The sequence below is a fragment of the Typopeltis vanoorti genome, chromosome 26 (genome assembly GCF_054136105.1).
Source record: "Typopeltis vanoorti isolate ZY-2024b chromosome 26, IOZ_Tvanoo_1.0, whole genome shotgun sequence".
Taxonomy (NCBI): domain Eukaryota; kingdom Metazoa; phylum Arthropoda; class Arachnida; order Uropygi; family Thelyphonidae; genus Typopeltis; species Typopeltis vanoorti.
The window spans coordinates 7,536,850-7,551,519 of NC_143574.1; the positions used below are offsets into that span (position 1 = coordinate 7,536,850).

Consider the following 14,670-nt stretch of genomic DNA (forward strand, 5'->3'; position numbering starts at 1 on the left):
TGATAATAGTTCATAACTATTTACTTAAAATTCATTGCCGCTCAAAAAGGTTTTAAGGAAGATGGATTAGCAAAATAAATGAGCATGGCTAAGAATCAGAGAGAAATTGAGAAGCATGTTATAGACACAGGTGAAAGGTGGATGCAAAGGTGAGAAACTGATTATGAAAAGACGGAGCGATGGAATGCATGAGTGAGAGTGAGAAAGTTATAAATGAAAATCAGAATGAAACATGGGAAAACAAGGGTGCAGAAGAGAGAGAGAGAGAGAGAGAGAGAGAGAGGATGTAGTAGCATACCAACTGAAAGGTTATAAATGCAGAGCTTTTTTAATTATCTTAAAAATATTTTTTACACAATCTGGACCTTGCTCTAGAGACTAGACATGGAATTTTTTCAAGTCACTTTAGGTTCCAATAAATGGGGAGGGTCTCATACCAGGTAATGAAATTTATCTCCCAGCTAGAGACATCCACAAACATTCATGTCCACAGTAGAATGTGAACTTGCAGCCTGATGATTGGAGATTGGACATGCTAGCAACTCAGCTAACAAGGACTGCTATTTTGTATGAGGTTGAAATTAACAGAAATAATATATAACTAATAGGATGCTGACTCGCCCTAGTAGAACTAAGCAGATATATAGGCACAATCGATAATGTGAGAATTATCAATGGAAAAGAACTGGCAGAACTACAGAAGCACTGTGTTAACATAATTGTGTTACTAAGACAGAAGACAGTGAAGTTCTGCTCAATAATTAATATAAGATGTCATATTTGACGGGAGGAATCTTTATCTGGACAATTTCAATTGAAGGTGAGTTATCCGATCTCATACGGAGGTAGCACGGTTTTTTCTCCCGGAAACTCGGTTTTTCATCCTGCATACAGACAAATCGGCCCTTCAGAACACACGCAATTTACAGACAAAAAAATACTAGTTGTGGTGAGCAATAGATGCTGTTGATCGAGATGATTCGTAGTAGAAGTTCGATGTAGTGGTTGAGACAGTTGTAGGTATCCTCCTGCGATGAGTCTTCGGACTCCTTGGAGGTGTCAGGAATAATAATAATAATAATAATATTTGATAAACTGTGATCAGAGAAGATCACAATTTATCAAATATGACAGGTCAGAGAGTGGAAAGCACGATATGCAGGTGAGCAAGGAATGAATGGAGCTGTGAGAAACTAGATGTATGAAGATTTGATGATTCAATGAACCTCCATGCAATGAAATTAGGTGAGAATGTGAATGACAACAGTGATAGCTGGTATGAATGACCTTGAGAGGTAGCAAGAATTGAGTGATGAGAGACTTCCTGTCAATGTTTTTCTGTACAGCAGAAAAATGTAAGAGGAAGACAGCAAACATATTGCCCAAATAGGATAATGCAGAGATGAGAAAAGCCATTCATTAATGACATGATATAGCAAGAACATATCAAAAGAGAGGTCTGGAATATCTTGGTGCTTGAAGTGTATTTGTTAAGAGAAGAAAGTTTTATGCAAGAGAATGGTTATATATGAATATGGAAGAGTAGAGGCATTTAGATAAATGCCATATTGTCATCTGAGGAAGTGAGAGTGTTAGGGCATTTTCTACATCATCTAAATAGCCAGCATCCAAATATAAAATTCACGGCAAAACTAGAACGTATAACTCCCTTCCTTTCCTGGATATAAAACTCTCAAGCTGTTCTGGAAAATTTAGAATCTCTACGTACAGAAAACCAACACATACTAATAGATATCTTCACAGTCTTTCTCATCATTTTCCACCACAGAAACTCGGAACTATTTCTATTTTTGGACACAGAGCTCGCTTTATTTTAAACGATCCAGATGAGATTCAAAAAGAAATTAATCACCTCTCACATATTTTTGAACAAAATGGATATCATAAAAGAACAATTAAGAAATTTCTTATAGATCCTCCTAGGCACCACAATACAGAAACTACCAATTTTAAAGGTAACATCTCAATCCCATACATCAGTTCGGTCTCCCAAAAATTGGCAAAAGTACTTCAAAAGTACAAAATCAGAATGTTATTCACCACTCTTCCAAAAATTAGATCTCATATAAGCCATCCTAAACCTAAGCATCATAATCTAAAATATCCCAGCGTATATAGCGCCTCCGTAGCGCAATTGGAAGAACGACGGTACATTGAGCCCTTCAATTGGAATAGGCCTAAGTTCGATTCTCGTCGCGACGGGAGGAATCTTTATCTGGTCGGTTTCAATCGATGGTGAGTTAGCCGATCTCATACGGAGGTAGCAGGGTTTTTTCTCTTGGAAACTCGGGTTTTTCATCCCGCATACATACAAATCAGCCCTTCAGAACACACGCAATTTACAGACAAAAATTACTAGTTGTGGTGGTGTTGGAGGTGGGCGGTAGATGGCGTTGATTCGTAGTAGAGGTAAGGTGTAGAGACAGTTGAAGATGTCCTCCCGCGATGAGTCTTTGGACTCCTTGGAGGTATCAGGAATAATAATATAAACTATGGTGTGACTGTAATGTTCCTTATTATGGCCAAACTAATAAATCTGTTGAACTTCACATGGATGAGCATAAAAGAGACATCTCCTATAAAAGATCAAATGCCAGTGCCTTATCCAGCCATGTTCTCTTCTCTAACAATCCTCATGATAATTTTCAAGATCACTCAGTTTCATGGGATAGATCTGAGAACATTTTCTGTTGCAAGGATGAATTTGAAAGAAAGATAGTGGAATCCAGGACGATTGTCCTTAATCCTGAGCATTTGAATAGTAATTTGAGCTATAACATCCCTGAGAGCCATACTGCTGTTGTTCAATACTGGCGTTCTCGAGAGTCTACCACCACGCATAAAATAAACAATGGCACATAAATAGAACAAATGGAATTTTAATATAACATTTTTTATTTCAATTATGTATTGCAATTTATCTGTGCTTCTCAGTTTTTTAGAATCTTCAGTCTTCAGTTTTTATTATTGTTTCTTTTATCTACAAAGATACCTGATGAAGGCCATAATAAGCCGAAACTAGTTTATCATTAAAGTTTTCTAACTTATTCTCGGTTTGATAGTCATTAAATATCTTTTTTAAATGTATCACAGTAACCGAGTCAATGCTCATGAATACATATATATATTTATATATATATATATATTTATATATATATATGTATAATATATATATATATATATATATATATATATATATATATATATATATATATATATATATATATGTATAATATATATATATATATATATAGGCTTCCTGGACAGCCAGTGACAAATGGGCTACAGGAGCAAGATCCACAGACCTCGAAAGTATTTACTAGGAAAAAGTGGAGCATGGCTGAAAATAGACAAGTCATGCAGTGCTTCTACAGTTCAAACCCATCAGTTAGAGGATTTCAGAAATGAATGTTCCAACTTTGGCTTGAACGACACCCAAATTCTGAAATTTCATTCGAAAGGCTGATGCAGCAACACAGCTTCATTATCAAACGCAAGGTATTTAGTGAACTTGAGCTGGAAGCACTGAAACCTCAAGCTGTAAAAGGAGACCGTACTGACCCTGAAGTGACCAAGAATATGAATGAAGCAGAACCAGATTCCAACGTGTAGAATGCTGAAAATTTTGAAAATATACAAATAGTTGAAAGGAAGCTATCAGATGAGGAACAAGAACTCGCACGAAAAATTATCGAGCAAATGAACAGCAACCAGGAATGAGTTAGGCTTCCAGTATTGAGACAAGTGTCTCAACAAAAACTGAAGGAACTCCTACAAGAGGCCAATAAAGCTGCAAGGGATATTCCTACTGGAACTATTGGGCAAACGAATCAACTTATGTACTCAATAGCCTACATCGTAGCATCTGAATTAGGATATAAGATTAGTGAACCCAAAAGCAGTAAGGTTCAGGAACCAAAATGGAAGCATCGACTGGAGAATAAAATTCTTAAACTCAGAGCAGACGTGAGCAATTTGAAAAACCTTAAGGAAAAGAAGCTGAAAAACACAAAAATCCAAAATAACCTCATAAAGAGATATAATACTGGAACACAACTTAATGAAGTATTAGAGGAAGTGAAGCAAAAAACAGTTGCAGTTGCAGCTAAAATAAGATAATACAGTGAACGCATTGAACAGTACAAGCAAAATTCGATGTTTTGCGCAAATCAGCACCAGTTTTACAAGAAAATTGATTGCTGTAGGAATGATAACCTTAAAGAAAATATAAATATAAATACCAGAGACAAAGAAAATACACTAAAGTTTTGGAAAAACCTATGGGACAACCCTAAGAGGCACAATAACAAGGCAAAATGGATTGAACAAATTACGAACAAATCTCAAGAACGAAAAATGGCCCAACTGAAAATAACAACTGAAATGGTTCAAAAGCAAGCTAAAGAAATAAAAACTTGGTCAACACCCGGGAAGGATGAATTACATGGCTACTGGTTGAAATATCTAACAGGATTACATGAAAGACTTGCTAACCAATTTTATGATGTTTTAGAAGGAAAATGCAAAGAAGAGTGGCTCACAGCAGGGAAAACATTTTGATCATAAAGGATAAAGAAAAAGGTCCAAACCCAGAAAACTTCCAACCAATAACCTGCCTGCCAACAACTTTTAAGCTACTGACAGGCACACTAGCTGATAAAATATACAACTATCTTAAAGCAAATTCTCTTCTCCCAATTGAACAAAAAGGTAACAGCAAAAATTCAAGAGGCACAAAAGACCAATTGCTGATTGATAAAATGATTCTTAAAAATTGCAAACGTAGAAAAACCAACCTTCATATGGCTTGGATAGATTATAAAAAAGCGTTTGATTCAGTGCCTCATAGTTGGATTTTAAAATGCACAGAACTATTTGGTATTAGCAAAAACGTGCAAAAATTTTTGCAATCCAACATGAAAAACTGGAAAACAACATTGATTAAAATTGGAGAGGTAAACATAAAAAGGGGCATCTTTCAAGGAGACTCATTATCTCCTCTAAATAAAACTGTTCATGGTTATCAAACTGCGCAAAAGAGTGCAAAGATATCTCACCTTTTATACATGGACGATCTGAAGTTGTATGCAAAATCAGAGAATGAACTCGGATCGTTGCTAAACACTGTGCACATTTTCAGTCAAGATATATCAATGGATTTTGGCTTAGACAAATGTGCAATTGCTGGAATAACAAGAGGAAAGTTTGAAGGCATGAATGAAATCGAGCTTCTCAATGGTGAAATAATCAAAGCAATAAAATTCGAAGACAGCGACAAATATTTGGGAATTTTAGAAGCATCACAAATTCTGCACAATAAGATCAAAGAAAGAACTAGAGCAGAATACAGAAGACGATTAAGAAAACTCCTTAAGTCAATGCTTAATGCTGGAAATTTGATAAAAGCAATTAATACCTGGGCCATACCTGTTCTGAGATATTCAGCAGGCATTGTTGAATGGACCCAGCTAGAGATGGAAGATTTAGATCGAAAAACTCAAAAATTAATGACAATGCACCATGCCCTCAATCCTCGCAGTGACATTGATAGGCTATATCTATCATGCAAAAAAAGGAGGTAGGGGATTATTACAAGTGAAGCAAGTTATTGAAGAAGAAAAACGAAATTTAAATGATTATCTGCAGCAAACAACGGAAAAATTTCTAACTGAGGTAAGGAAAGAGGGTTTATTTAAACCCATGGAGACAAAATTGGAATACAAAACCAACCAAGTAAAAGTTAGAACTGAAAGATGGAAAAATAAGGCCTTGCATGGAAAATACTTTCACAGCATAGAGGACAGTGCTGACAGCAACTTGACCTGGCAATGGTTAAGAAATGGAGCACTAAAGAAAGAAACAGAATCGGTAATTTTTGAAGCACAAGAACAGGCCATTAAAACCAACATTATAAAGGAAAAAAATACAAAAAATTCAAGAAGACAATAAATGTAGATTATGCAAAGAAAAGGAAGAAACGGTATACCACATTATAAGTGGATGCAGCAAAATCGCACAAATTGAGTACCGTAAAAGGCATGATAATGTAGCTAAGATAATCTACTGGCATTTATGTAAAAAGTATGGGTTTGAAATATCTAAAGACTATTGGAAGCATAAAGTTCACCAGAAAGTGGTTGAGAATGAAAAAGCTAAAATACTCTGGGATTTCAAAATCCAGACTGACAAAAGTTTGGAATGCAACACACCCGATATTACAGTGGTTGAAAAAAGTGAAAACAAGGGTGTTACGTTTATTGAAATATCAGTACCAGGAGATAGTCGGATTGACAAAATATTAAGTGCTTTAGGCGCTTAATTTGTCGGATTGACAAAATATTCCCATAATAATAAGTGCTTTAGGCGCCATCCCTAAAACATTGAAAAAACATCTAGAAGCACTCGAGTTAAATGGATTAAAAATTGGGCAGCTGCAAAAGGCCGCTTTGTTCGGCACAGCTTTCATTTTCAGAAAGTATTTCCACAACTCATAGGCCCTTGGGTAGGGCTCGAATTAGTGGAATATAACCAGCCTTTTCTGAAGACTGAGGAAACAAATCAAGCTTTGATGAATATTATATATATATAAATATATATATAGTGGTTTTGAGGATAACAGAATGAAATACATAGTTGGATGTTGTTCTAGACCTGGTAATGCGGATATAAAGGGTGTCCCAAAATTCACACAAGATTTAAACACGAAAGAACAACGCATTTTCATTGTTGAGCAATATTTTAAAATTAATGAAGGTTTGGCAGCTACAGTTTGCAATTTTTGTACAAAATATGGTCAGAATAGTGATTTAACTTCATCAACTGTGAAAAGATTAATTAAAAAATTCAAGGAAACTGGATCAATTAGTGATCTTATACACTCTGGCTGTCCTTCAACAAGTCGTTCAATAGAAAACATCGAAGCAATTCGCGAGAGTGTTGCTGAGAGTTCAGGGACATCAATTCGACACCGTGGTCTAGAATTGGGCTTTTCGAGAAGCTCTCTACAGTGTATTCTCATGAAAGATTTTCATCTTTATGTTTACGAAGTTCAATTTACTCAAGAACTGAAGCCTACTGACCACACACAGCGAAGAGAGTTCATTGAATGGATTATGGAACAACAACAAGTGAATGCTTATTTTTTGAACAAAATCATCTTCAGCGATGAGGCTCATTTTCATCTTGATGGCTTCGTTAATCGACAAAATTGTCGCATTTGGGGTTCAGAAAATCCACGAGTGATTGTTAAGAAACAAATGCACCCACAACGTGTCACTGTTTGGTGCGGATTTTGGGCTGGAGGCATCATCGGTCCATTCTTCTTCGAAAATGCGGCTGGTAAGGCAATAATAGTTAATGGTGCTTGCTATCGCAACATGATAATCCAGTTTTTTGTGCCTAAATTGCAAGATATGGATGTGGACGACATGTGGTTTCAACAAGACAGTGCCACATGCCATACAGCCTGAGAAACAATTCAATTACTGCATGAGTCATTTCCTGGTCGTGTAATTTCCCGTTTTGTTGATCAGAATTGGCCGCCCAGATCATGTGACTTAAAGCCGTTGGACTTTTTTCTTTGGGGTTTTTTGAAGTCTAAGGTTTATGCCAACAAGCCCACGACCACCCACACCTTGAAGGAGGAAATTGAGTGCTGTATCAACGAAATTCAGCCACATTTATGCAAAACGGTCATGGAAAATTTCGACACAAGAGTGCATACGTGCCAGCAAAGCCATGCAGGCCATTTACCCGATATGCTATTCCATGCATAACCCTATACTGTATACTTTATGAATCAATAAGAAACTACAATTTTTAATTAAAAACCTGTGTTTTCTATCAAAATTACTTCTTGCGTGAATTTTGGGACACCCTGTATATATATATATATATGTATATATATATATATATATATATATATATATATATATATACGGAGGAACAGGGAAGCTGAGGGTAGACATGAGAACACAGCGTGAGAAAGAGTGATGCCCAAAAAGGAAGTGAAAGTGTGAATGTAGACATGAAGAGAATGGAATGGCCTGGAATGTAGGGAAAACAGGTTCTGGGATGAGTAAGGAGAAAAAGAAATGGCTCAATGAAAGTATAGAGAAATCACATCTAATAAGTGGCATCAGTGAAACTTGTTATTGATCCAGGAATGAGCTATTATTTTTGTATACAAATGCTAGAAGTGTAAGAAAGAAAGCAAATGAAACGGTTGCATTGAATGAGTCTGTTCCACCAAAAATTATTGGAATAAGTGCGACATGGTTGGATGAGGATGATATCTTGACAGTATATGAGGATGATATCTTGACTTGATGTGTTTCGTGAAGATAGAAAGCGTAAAAGAGGGTGGGGGGGTGCCATAGATGACAGAGAAAGAGTTATGTCCATACAAGGTAGAGATGGAAGAGGGAAATGGTAGTAGTGGTTTTGGTGGGAACAGAATGAAATAGTTGGATGTTGTTCTATACCTGGTAATGTGGATGGTAGTGACTATGAAATGCATAATCAAATTAGCCAAGCAAATAAAAAAGGGTAATCATTATGGGCAATTTTAATTATGGCAATATAGACTGGGATAATGAGATGGTAACTGGAAGTAAAGAAAATGAGTTTCTCAAGTTTTTCAGGCTACCTCAACCAGCATGCAATTGAACTGCACACGAGAATTAAGGTTCTTGGATTTGCTCATCTCATCAGAGGATTTTATTATAAACGAGGTATCAAATCCCTCTCCGAAAATGACTATGAAGTGATTACCTGGGTGGTTGCCAGCAGTGAGAGGACCTCTATGAGGAAATCACTTCTGGTGATTATCAGAAGCCGAGGAGACAACTTGTAGGTGTAGTATGGAATGAGGAGTTGGCTGGAAAGGAGATCAATGCTACTTGGGTGATATTCAAGAACTATCTAATAGAAACAATATCTAAATGTATTCCAAGGATCATGCTAAATAAGTTGGGTGCGAAATGGATGAATGCAGAGATTAAACATCCAGAGGGTGCCTATCTTGAAGAGAGTAAGATGCTGCCTACTAATGAAAAGAACCAAAGTTCAACATAGTGCTGTCTGTCAGCAGAACTAGAGAGAGATCTAACATTCCAGAGTAATCTAGATTGAGCAATGAGAGATCTTTTCAGGTCACTCACTAGGTTCATAGAACACTGACAGAGTTCTACTTAACTATAAAAATATTCAACAACACTGACAGAGTTTAATACTAAACTAATAATATGAGGACTGGTGGCAAGTTTTTGAACAAATATTGCAATGTAATAAAGATGTTTGGCAAGAGAACTAAGGAGACCCAATATGCAGGAATAAACTAGGGAGAGCCAAGAGAGATCTATTCAGATCACTTCTGAGGTTCATACACCACTGTATAGTTCTACTGAACCTAATAGTTCTTGAAACCATTGATAAGTTGTTCAAAAACATAGTGACAGGTTTTTGAACAACTTATTCACCTCAAAGTTGAAACTGGTATAAGTTATGAACATTCCTACAATGACTGGCATTATACAGACGTACCTGAGAAGGAAGTGTGCTGTGCATTATGGGATACTAGTTCAACTAGATGTGAAGTCAACTGCCTCTATATACAAATTAGCATAGTAATGAAGATATTTATTATTCAAACTTCTGGTTAGCTCCTTGGATAAAATAAGGTTGAAACAAGAAGCTAATTTCTTGTTTTCAAATAAAATCTATATAGAATTTTCATACATCAAATTCTGCATTCTTTCCTCTTTCAAATTCACATCTTTCTTGCAATTCTATTCATTATATTTATTCTTTCAACATTTGTATTCTTTCCTTAAATTTGGGCCACTGAGCTGTAGAGTTTTTAACAACTAAAAAAAAAAAATATGTCTAAAAAAAGTTGCATAATTACCATCATAGTGACAAATAGGACCTGTAGCAATTTTGCTCAAATTGATTTCTTCATGTAAAAAAAATACAATAAAATACTGAAGCAAATTGAGCCTAATGCTATGGTCGTTAAATATGTCTGTCTGTCTGTCTGACTTGAAGCTATAGAGTTAAAAAGAGAAAAATAACTTGTCGAGCATATCACTTTACAAAATTACTTGGGTAATGAAGATCTCACAATACCTGAATAGTTAATTATTATTGTTACCATATCTGCATGGCATGAAAAGTTGTATCTGCATAGAAGAATGATAGCGAAAGTTGGACGCATGTTAGTCCGAAAGTATGGAAACAAAGAAAGATATGTGAGAGTGAAAGTGAGAAGAATGATAGTGAAAGTTGGACGTATGTTGGACCGAAAGTACGGAAACAAAGAAGGATGAATGAGAGGGAAAGTGAGAAGAGGGGGTCGAGAGTTAGAAAGTTAGAAGGATTTAATGATAGAGTGAATGTGTCGCGAGGTTCAGAAGGTGAATTGGATTGGATGAAGCAAGAAATGAAATGGATGCGGAATGAAATTAAGAGAATTCAGGTCAAAACTATTAAAATAAATCATGATGGCATGAAAGAGTTAACAAAAGATGAGCGAGTGGCGTTGTATGGCGACTCCATTATTAAAGGTGTGCTAGAGGATAAAATGCACAAGGTATGTTTTCCAGGCAGTAAAATGAGTAGAGTGATTGAGGCATTGAATATGAGGCGGGAACGAGCAAAAGAGTTAATTGTATTAATTGGTACGAATGATTTGAGAGAGAACAAAGAGCATGTCAAAATGAATGTCAGGAGACTGCTTGGAAAGATAAAGGAGAATAGTGTGACAGGAAGGGTGGTCAGTGTGTTGCCTAGGTATGATTGTGGTGAAATGAGGCAGAGAGCAAGGATTATGAATGATATTCTGGCTGAAATGTGTGAGGAGATGGGAGTACAGTTTGTTAATGTGTGGAATGAGTTTGAGGGACAAAGTGAGCTGTATGGGAGCGATGGACTGCATTTGAGTGGTTATGGTGTGAGTCGCTTGGAGAGACTGCTGCTGGAAGGTAGAGAAGTGAATAGAGAGAATGAATCAGATCGAGAGGGGAGTGATGTGGAAGAGCAGGAGAGTAAGACAGGAGAGATTGAAGGAGTGGAAATGAATGTGGAAGTGAGTATAATAAATGAGAGAATGGGTGTGCAAGAGGAGCAGGGAAACGGGGAGGCTCAGGGTGGACAGGGATACACAGCGTGAGAAAGGTGGATGCTCCAAGAGGAGGTGAGAGAATGTGTAGGGAGGAAAGTAATGGGATGATCAGGGATCAAAAGGAAACAGATAGAATTGCAAAGGGTTCTAAAATGAAGAAGCAGAAAGGGAAATGGCCCCAGTCCAGCATGGAGAGATCACATCGAGTGAGTGGTATCAGTGGAACTAGCTGTAGATCCAGAAATGAGTTGTTGTGTTTGTATACCAATGCTAGAAGTATAAGAAACAAGGCGGATGAAATGGTTGCACTAATTGCGCCTGTGCACCCAGAGATTGTCGGAATAAGTGAGACATGGTTAGATGAGGATGACATCCTGACAGGAATAGAGATGGAAAGGTATGATGTGTTTCGTGAGGATAGAAGGGGTAAAAAGGGAGGGGGAGTGCTATTGATGATAGAGAAAGAGTTAAGTCCATACAAGGTAGAGATGCAAGAGGGAAATGGGGCCAGTGGTTTTGAGGCAGTATGGTGTGAGATAGAGGTGAATAGAATCAAATACTTGGTGGGATGTTGTTATAGACCTGGTAATGTGGATGGTGGTGATAGTGAAATGTATAGTCAAATAAGCCAAGCAAATAAGAAAAGGGTGATCATTATGGGTGATTTTAATTATGGCAATATAGACTGGAATGAAGAGATAGCAACTGGAAGTAAAGAAAATGAGTTTCTTGAGTTTTTGAGGGATAACTACCTCAGACAGTATGTAACAGAGGGCACAAGAGGATTAAGGGTCTTGGATTTGGTCATCTCATCGGAGGATGTAATTATCAATGAGGTATCAAATCATCCACCAATTGGTGAAAGTGACCATGAGGTGATTACTTGGGTGGTTGCCCGCAGTGCAAGGACCCCTGTGAAAAAAGGGTATATGTGGAACTACAAGGGGGGTGATTATGAAGAGCTCAGGAGACAGCTTGCAGGTGTAGCATGGAATGAGGAGTTAGCTGGAAAAGAGATCAATGCAGCTTGGGGGATTTTCAAAAAATATTTAGTGGATGCAATGTCTAAATGTATACCACGGGTGAGAAGGTTAAATAAGTTAGGTGTGATATGGATGAATAAAGAGATTAAGCATGCAATACAGAGAAAAAGGGCATTGTGGAGGCAGCATAAGAGAAGTGGAAGTAACCAATTTCATGAGTTCTATAAAGACCAGGCAAGGAGAGTGACTTGGTTGGTGAGAGTAGCTAAAGAGAGGTATGAACAACAGTTAGCTAATGAAGCTAAAAAGAATCCTAGGGAGTTCTTTCGATATGTAGCCAGCAAAAGAAAGAATGATTATGGAAGGATGACATTGATTGGAGGAAATGGTATAAAGACAACTGTTGCAGAATGTGTGATGGAGATACTTAATGAGCAGTTCATAAAGATCTTTCAATCTTGTGAATGTGACTTCATGGAGAGATTAAGAGCAGTTGATGATGGGGAGGAGAGACTGACTGTAAGTGAGCAAGAGGTGTTTGGGGAGTTGAGTAAACTAGATGTAAATAAGGCTGTGGGACTTGATAATATATCACCGCGTATTCTGAAGGAATGTGCCAGAGGGTTGACACCTGCCTTGACATATTTTTTTAATACGAGTCTTGCACTTGGTCAAGTCCCTAAAGAGTGGAAGGAGGGCAAGATTGTGCCACTTCATAAAGGAGGTGATCGAACTCAAGCATCAAACTATAGGCCTATCTGTGTGTCAGGTGTTGTGGTTAAGTTGTTGGAGAAGCTTGTGAGAACTAGGATCCAGAGTTGGGTTGACAACAATGGTATAATCTTTGATGGACAGCATGGATTTGCTAAAGGGAGGTCGTGTTTTAGTAATCTACTTACTTATTACAATAAAGTGACTGCTTCCTTGGACAGAGGAGAAGGATACACAGTAATATACTTGGATTTTGCAAAAGCTTTTGATAGAGTACCTCATGATAAGTTGACAGTCAAACTAGAGCAGATGGGGTTGGATATTAGATTAGTGCATTGGATTGGAGACTGGCTATCTGATAGATATCAACAAGTTGTGTATGGGGGTGCAATATCCAGGAAAAGGAAAGTCACTAGTGGAGTGCCTCAGGGATCTGTTTTAGGGCCATTACTATTTAACTTGTATATTAATGATATTGGCGAAGATTTTGATGGAGATATTCAGTTGTTTGCAGATGATGCAAAGTTGGGACGAACCATAAAGAGTAGTGAAGATGTTGTGGCCTTGCAAGAAGACTTGAATAAATTGAGTGATTGGGCAAGCAAATAGGGATGTGAGTTCAATGTTGCAAAATGTAAGGTTTTAAAATTTGGAAAACAAAGATGGGATGCAGAATTTATGCTTGGTGAGAATATATTGTTGGAAGTAGAGGAAATAAGAGATCTGGAAGTGATAGTGGATAAGGATCTAAAATTTAGGGGACACATCGCCAAAATTGTGAAGACAACACAAAGACTTCTGGGAATGATGAGGAGGACACTGACGTGTAGAAGTAAGGAGATTCTTGTTCCATTGTATAAGGCTTTGATTAGGCCACACATGGACTATTGTGCCCAGATTTGGTCACCTGGTTTTCAGAAGGATGAAGAGATGTTGGAAAGGGTCCAAAGGCGACTGACTAAGGTAGTTTCTGACCTCTGGAATGTCGAGTATGAGGAAAGATTGAAAAGATGTAATTTGCAGAGTCTAGTGGAGAGAAGGAAGAGGGGAGATATGATAGAGACCTACAAGTTGGTAAGGGGTTGTTATAGGATCAATGGTGGAGAAGTTCTACAGAGAATAGTGGGAGATCAGGGGAGAACCAGAGGTCATCCCTGGAAACTGTATAAAGAGGGTGTGAGTAGGGGAGTGAGAGGCAGGTTTTTTTCGTGCAGAGTTGTGAATGATTGGAATGCCTTGCCTGAGAGTGTGGTGTCTGCAAGGAGTTTGAATGTGTTTAAGACCCGGTATGATGAGATGTGTGTGAGATAAAAGGACCTCCTAGATGAGTCTTTGACTCCATGAGGTCTTGTTTAATAATAATAATAATAATAATAGGATGTTTCAGTCTGAATGCCAAAATATTTGGCTTACTATATGAACTTATTCATATTGTAAGTGCTGTGGCCCATTAGCTCAGTTGGTTAGAGCGTCATGCTAATAACATGAAGGGACAGCTCTTTTTTTTTTTTTTTTAAGTTATGAATGAGGAAGTAAGTGGTACGAGCATGGAAAATGACAGAATGGGTGTGCAAGATGAACAGGGAAATTGGGAGGCTCAGGGTGAACAGGGGTACACAGTGTGAGAAAGGTGGATGCTCCAAGAGGATGTGAGAGCGTGTGTAGACAGGAAAGGAATGGAATGACCTGGGATCAAGAGGAAACAGTTGGAATTGAAGAGGGTTCTAAAATGAATAAGCAGAAAGAGAAATGGCCCCAGTCAAGCATGGAGAGATCACATCAAATGAGAGTTATCAGTGGAACCAGCTGTAGATCCAGGAATGAGTTGTTGTG

General features: G+C 37.6%; 1 protein-coding gene across 2 annotated transcripts in view; it reads right to left on the bottom strand.

Annotated features, from left to right (window-relative positions):
• Positions 1-14,670, bottom strand: part of LOC150092298 (phytanoyl-CoA dioxygenase domain-containing protein 1-like) — a 138,530-nt gene that overhangs the window by 117,427 nt on the left and 6,433 nt on the right. The window lies entirely within an intron of this gene.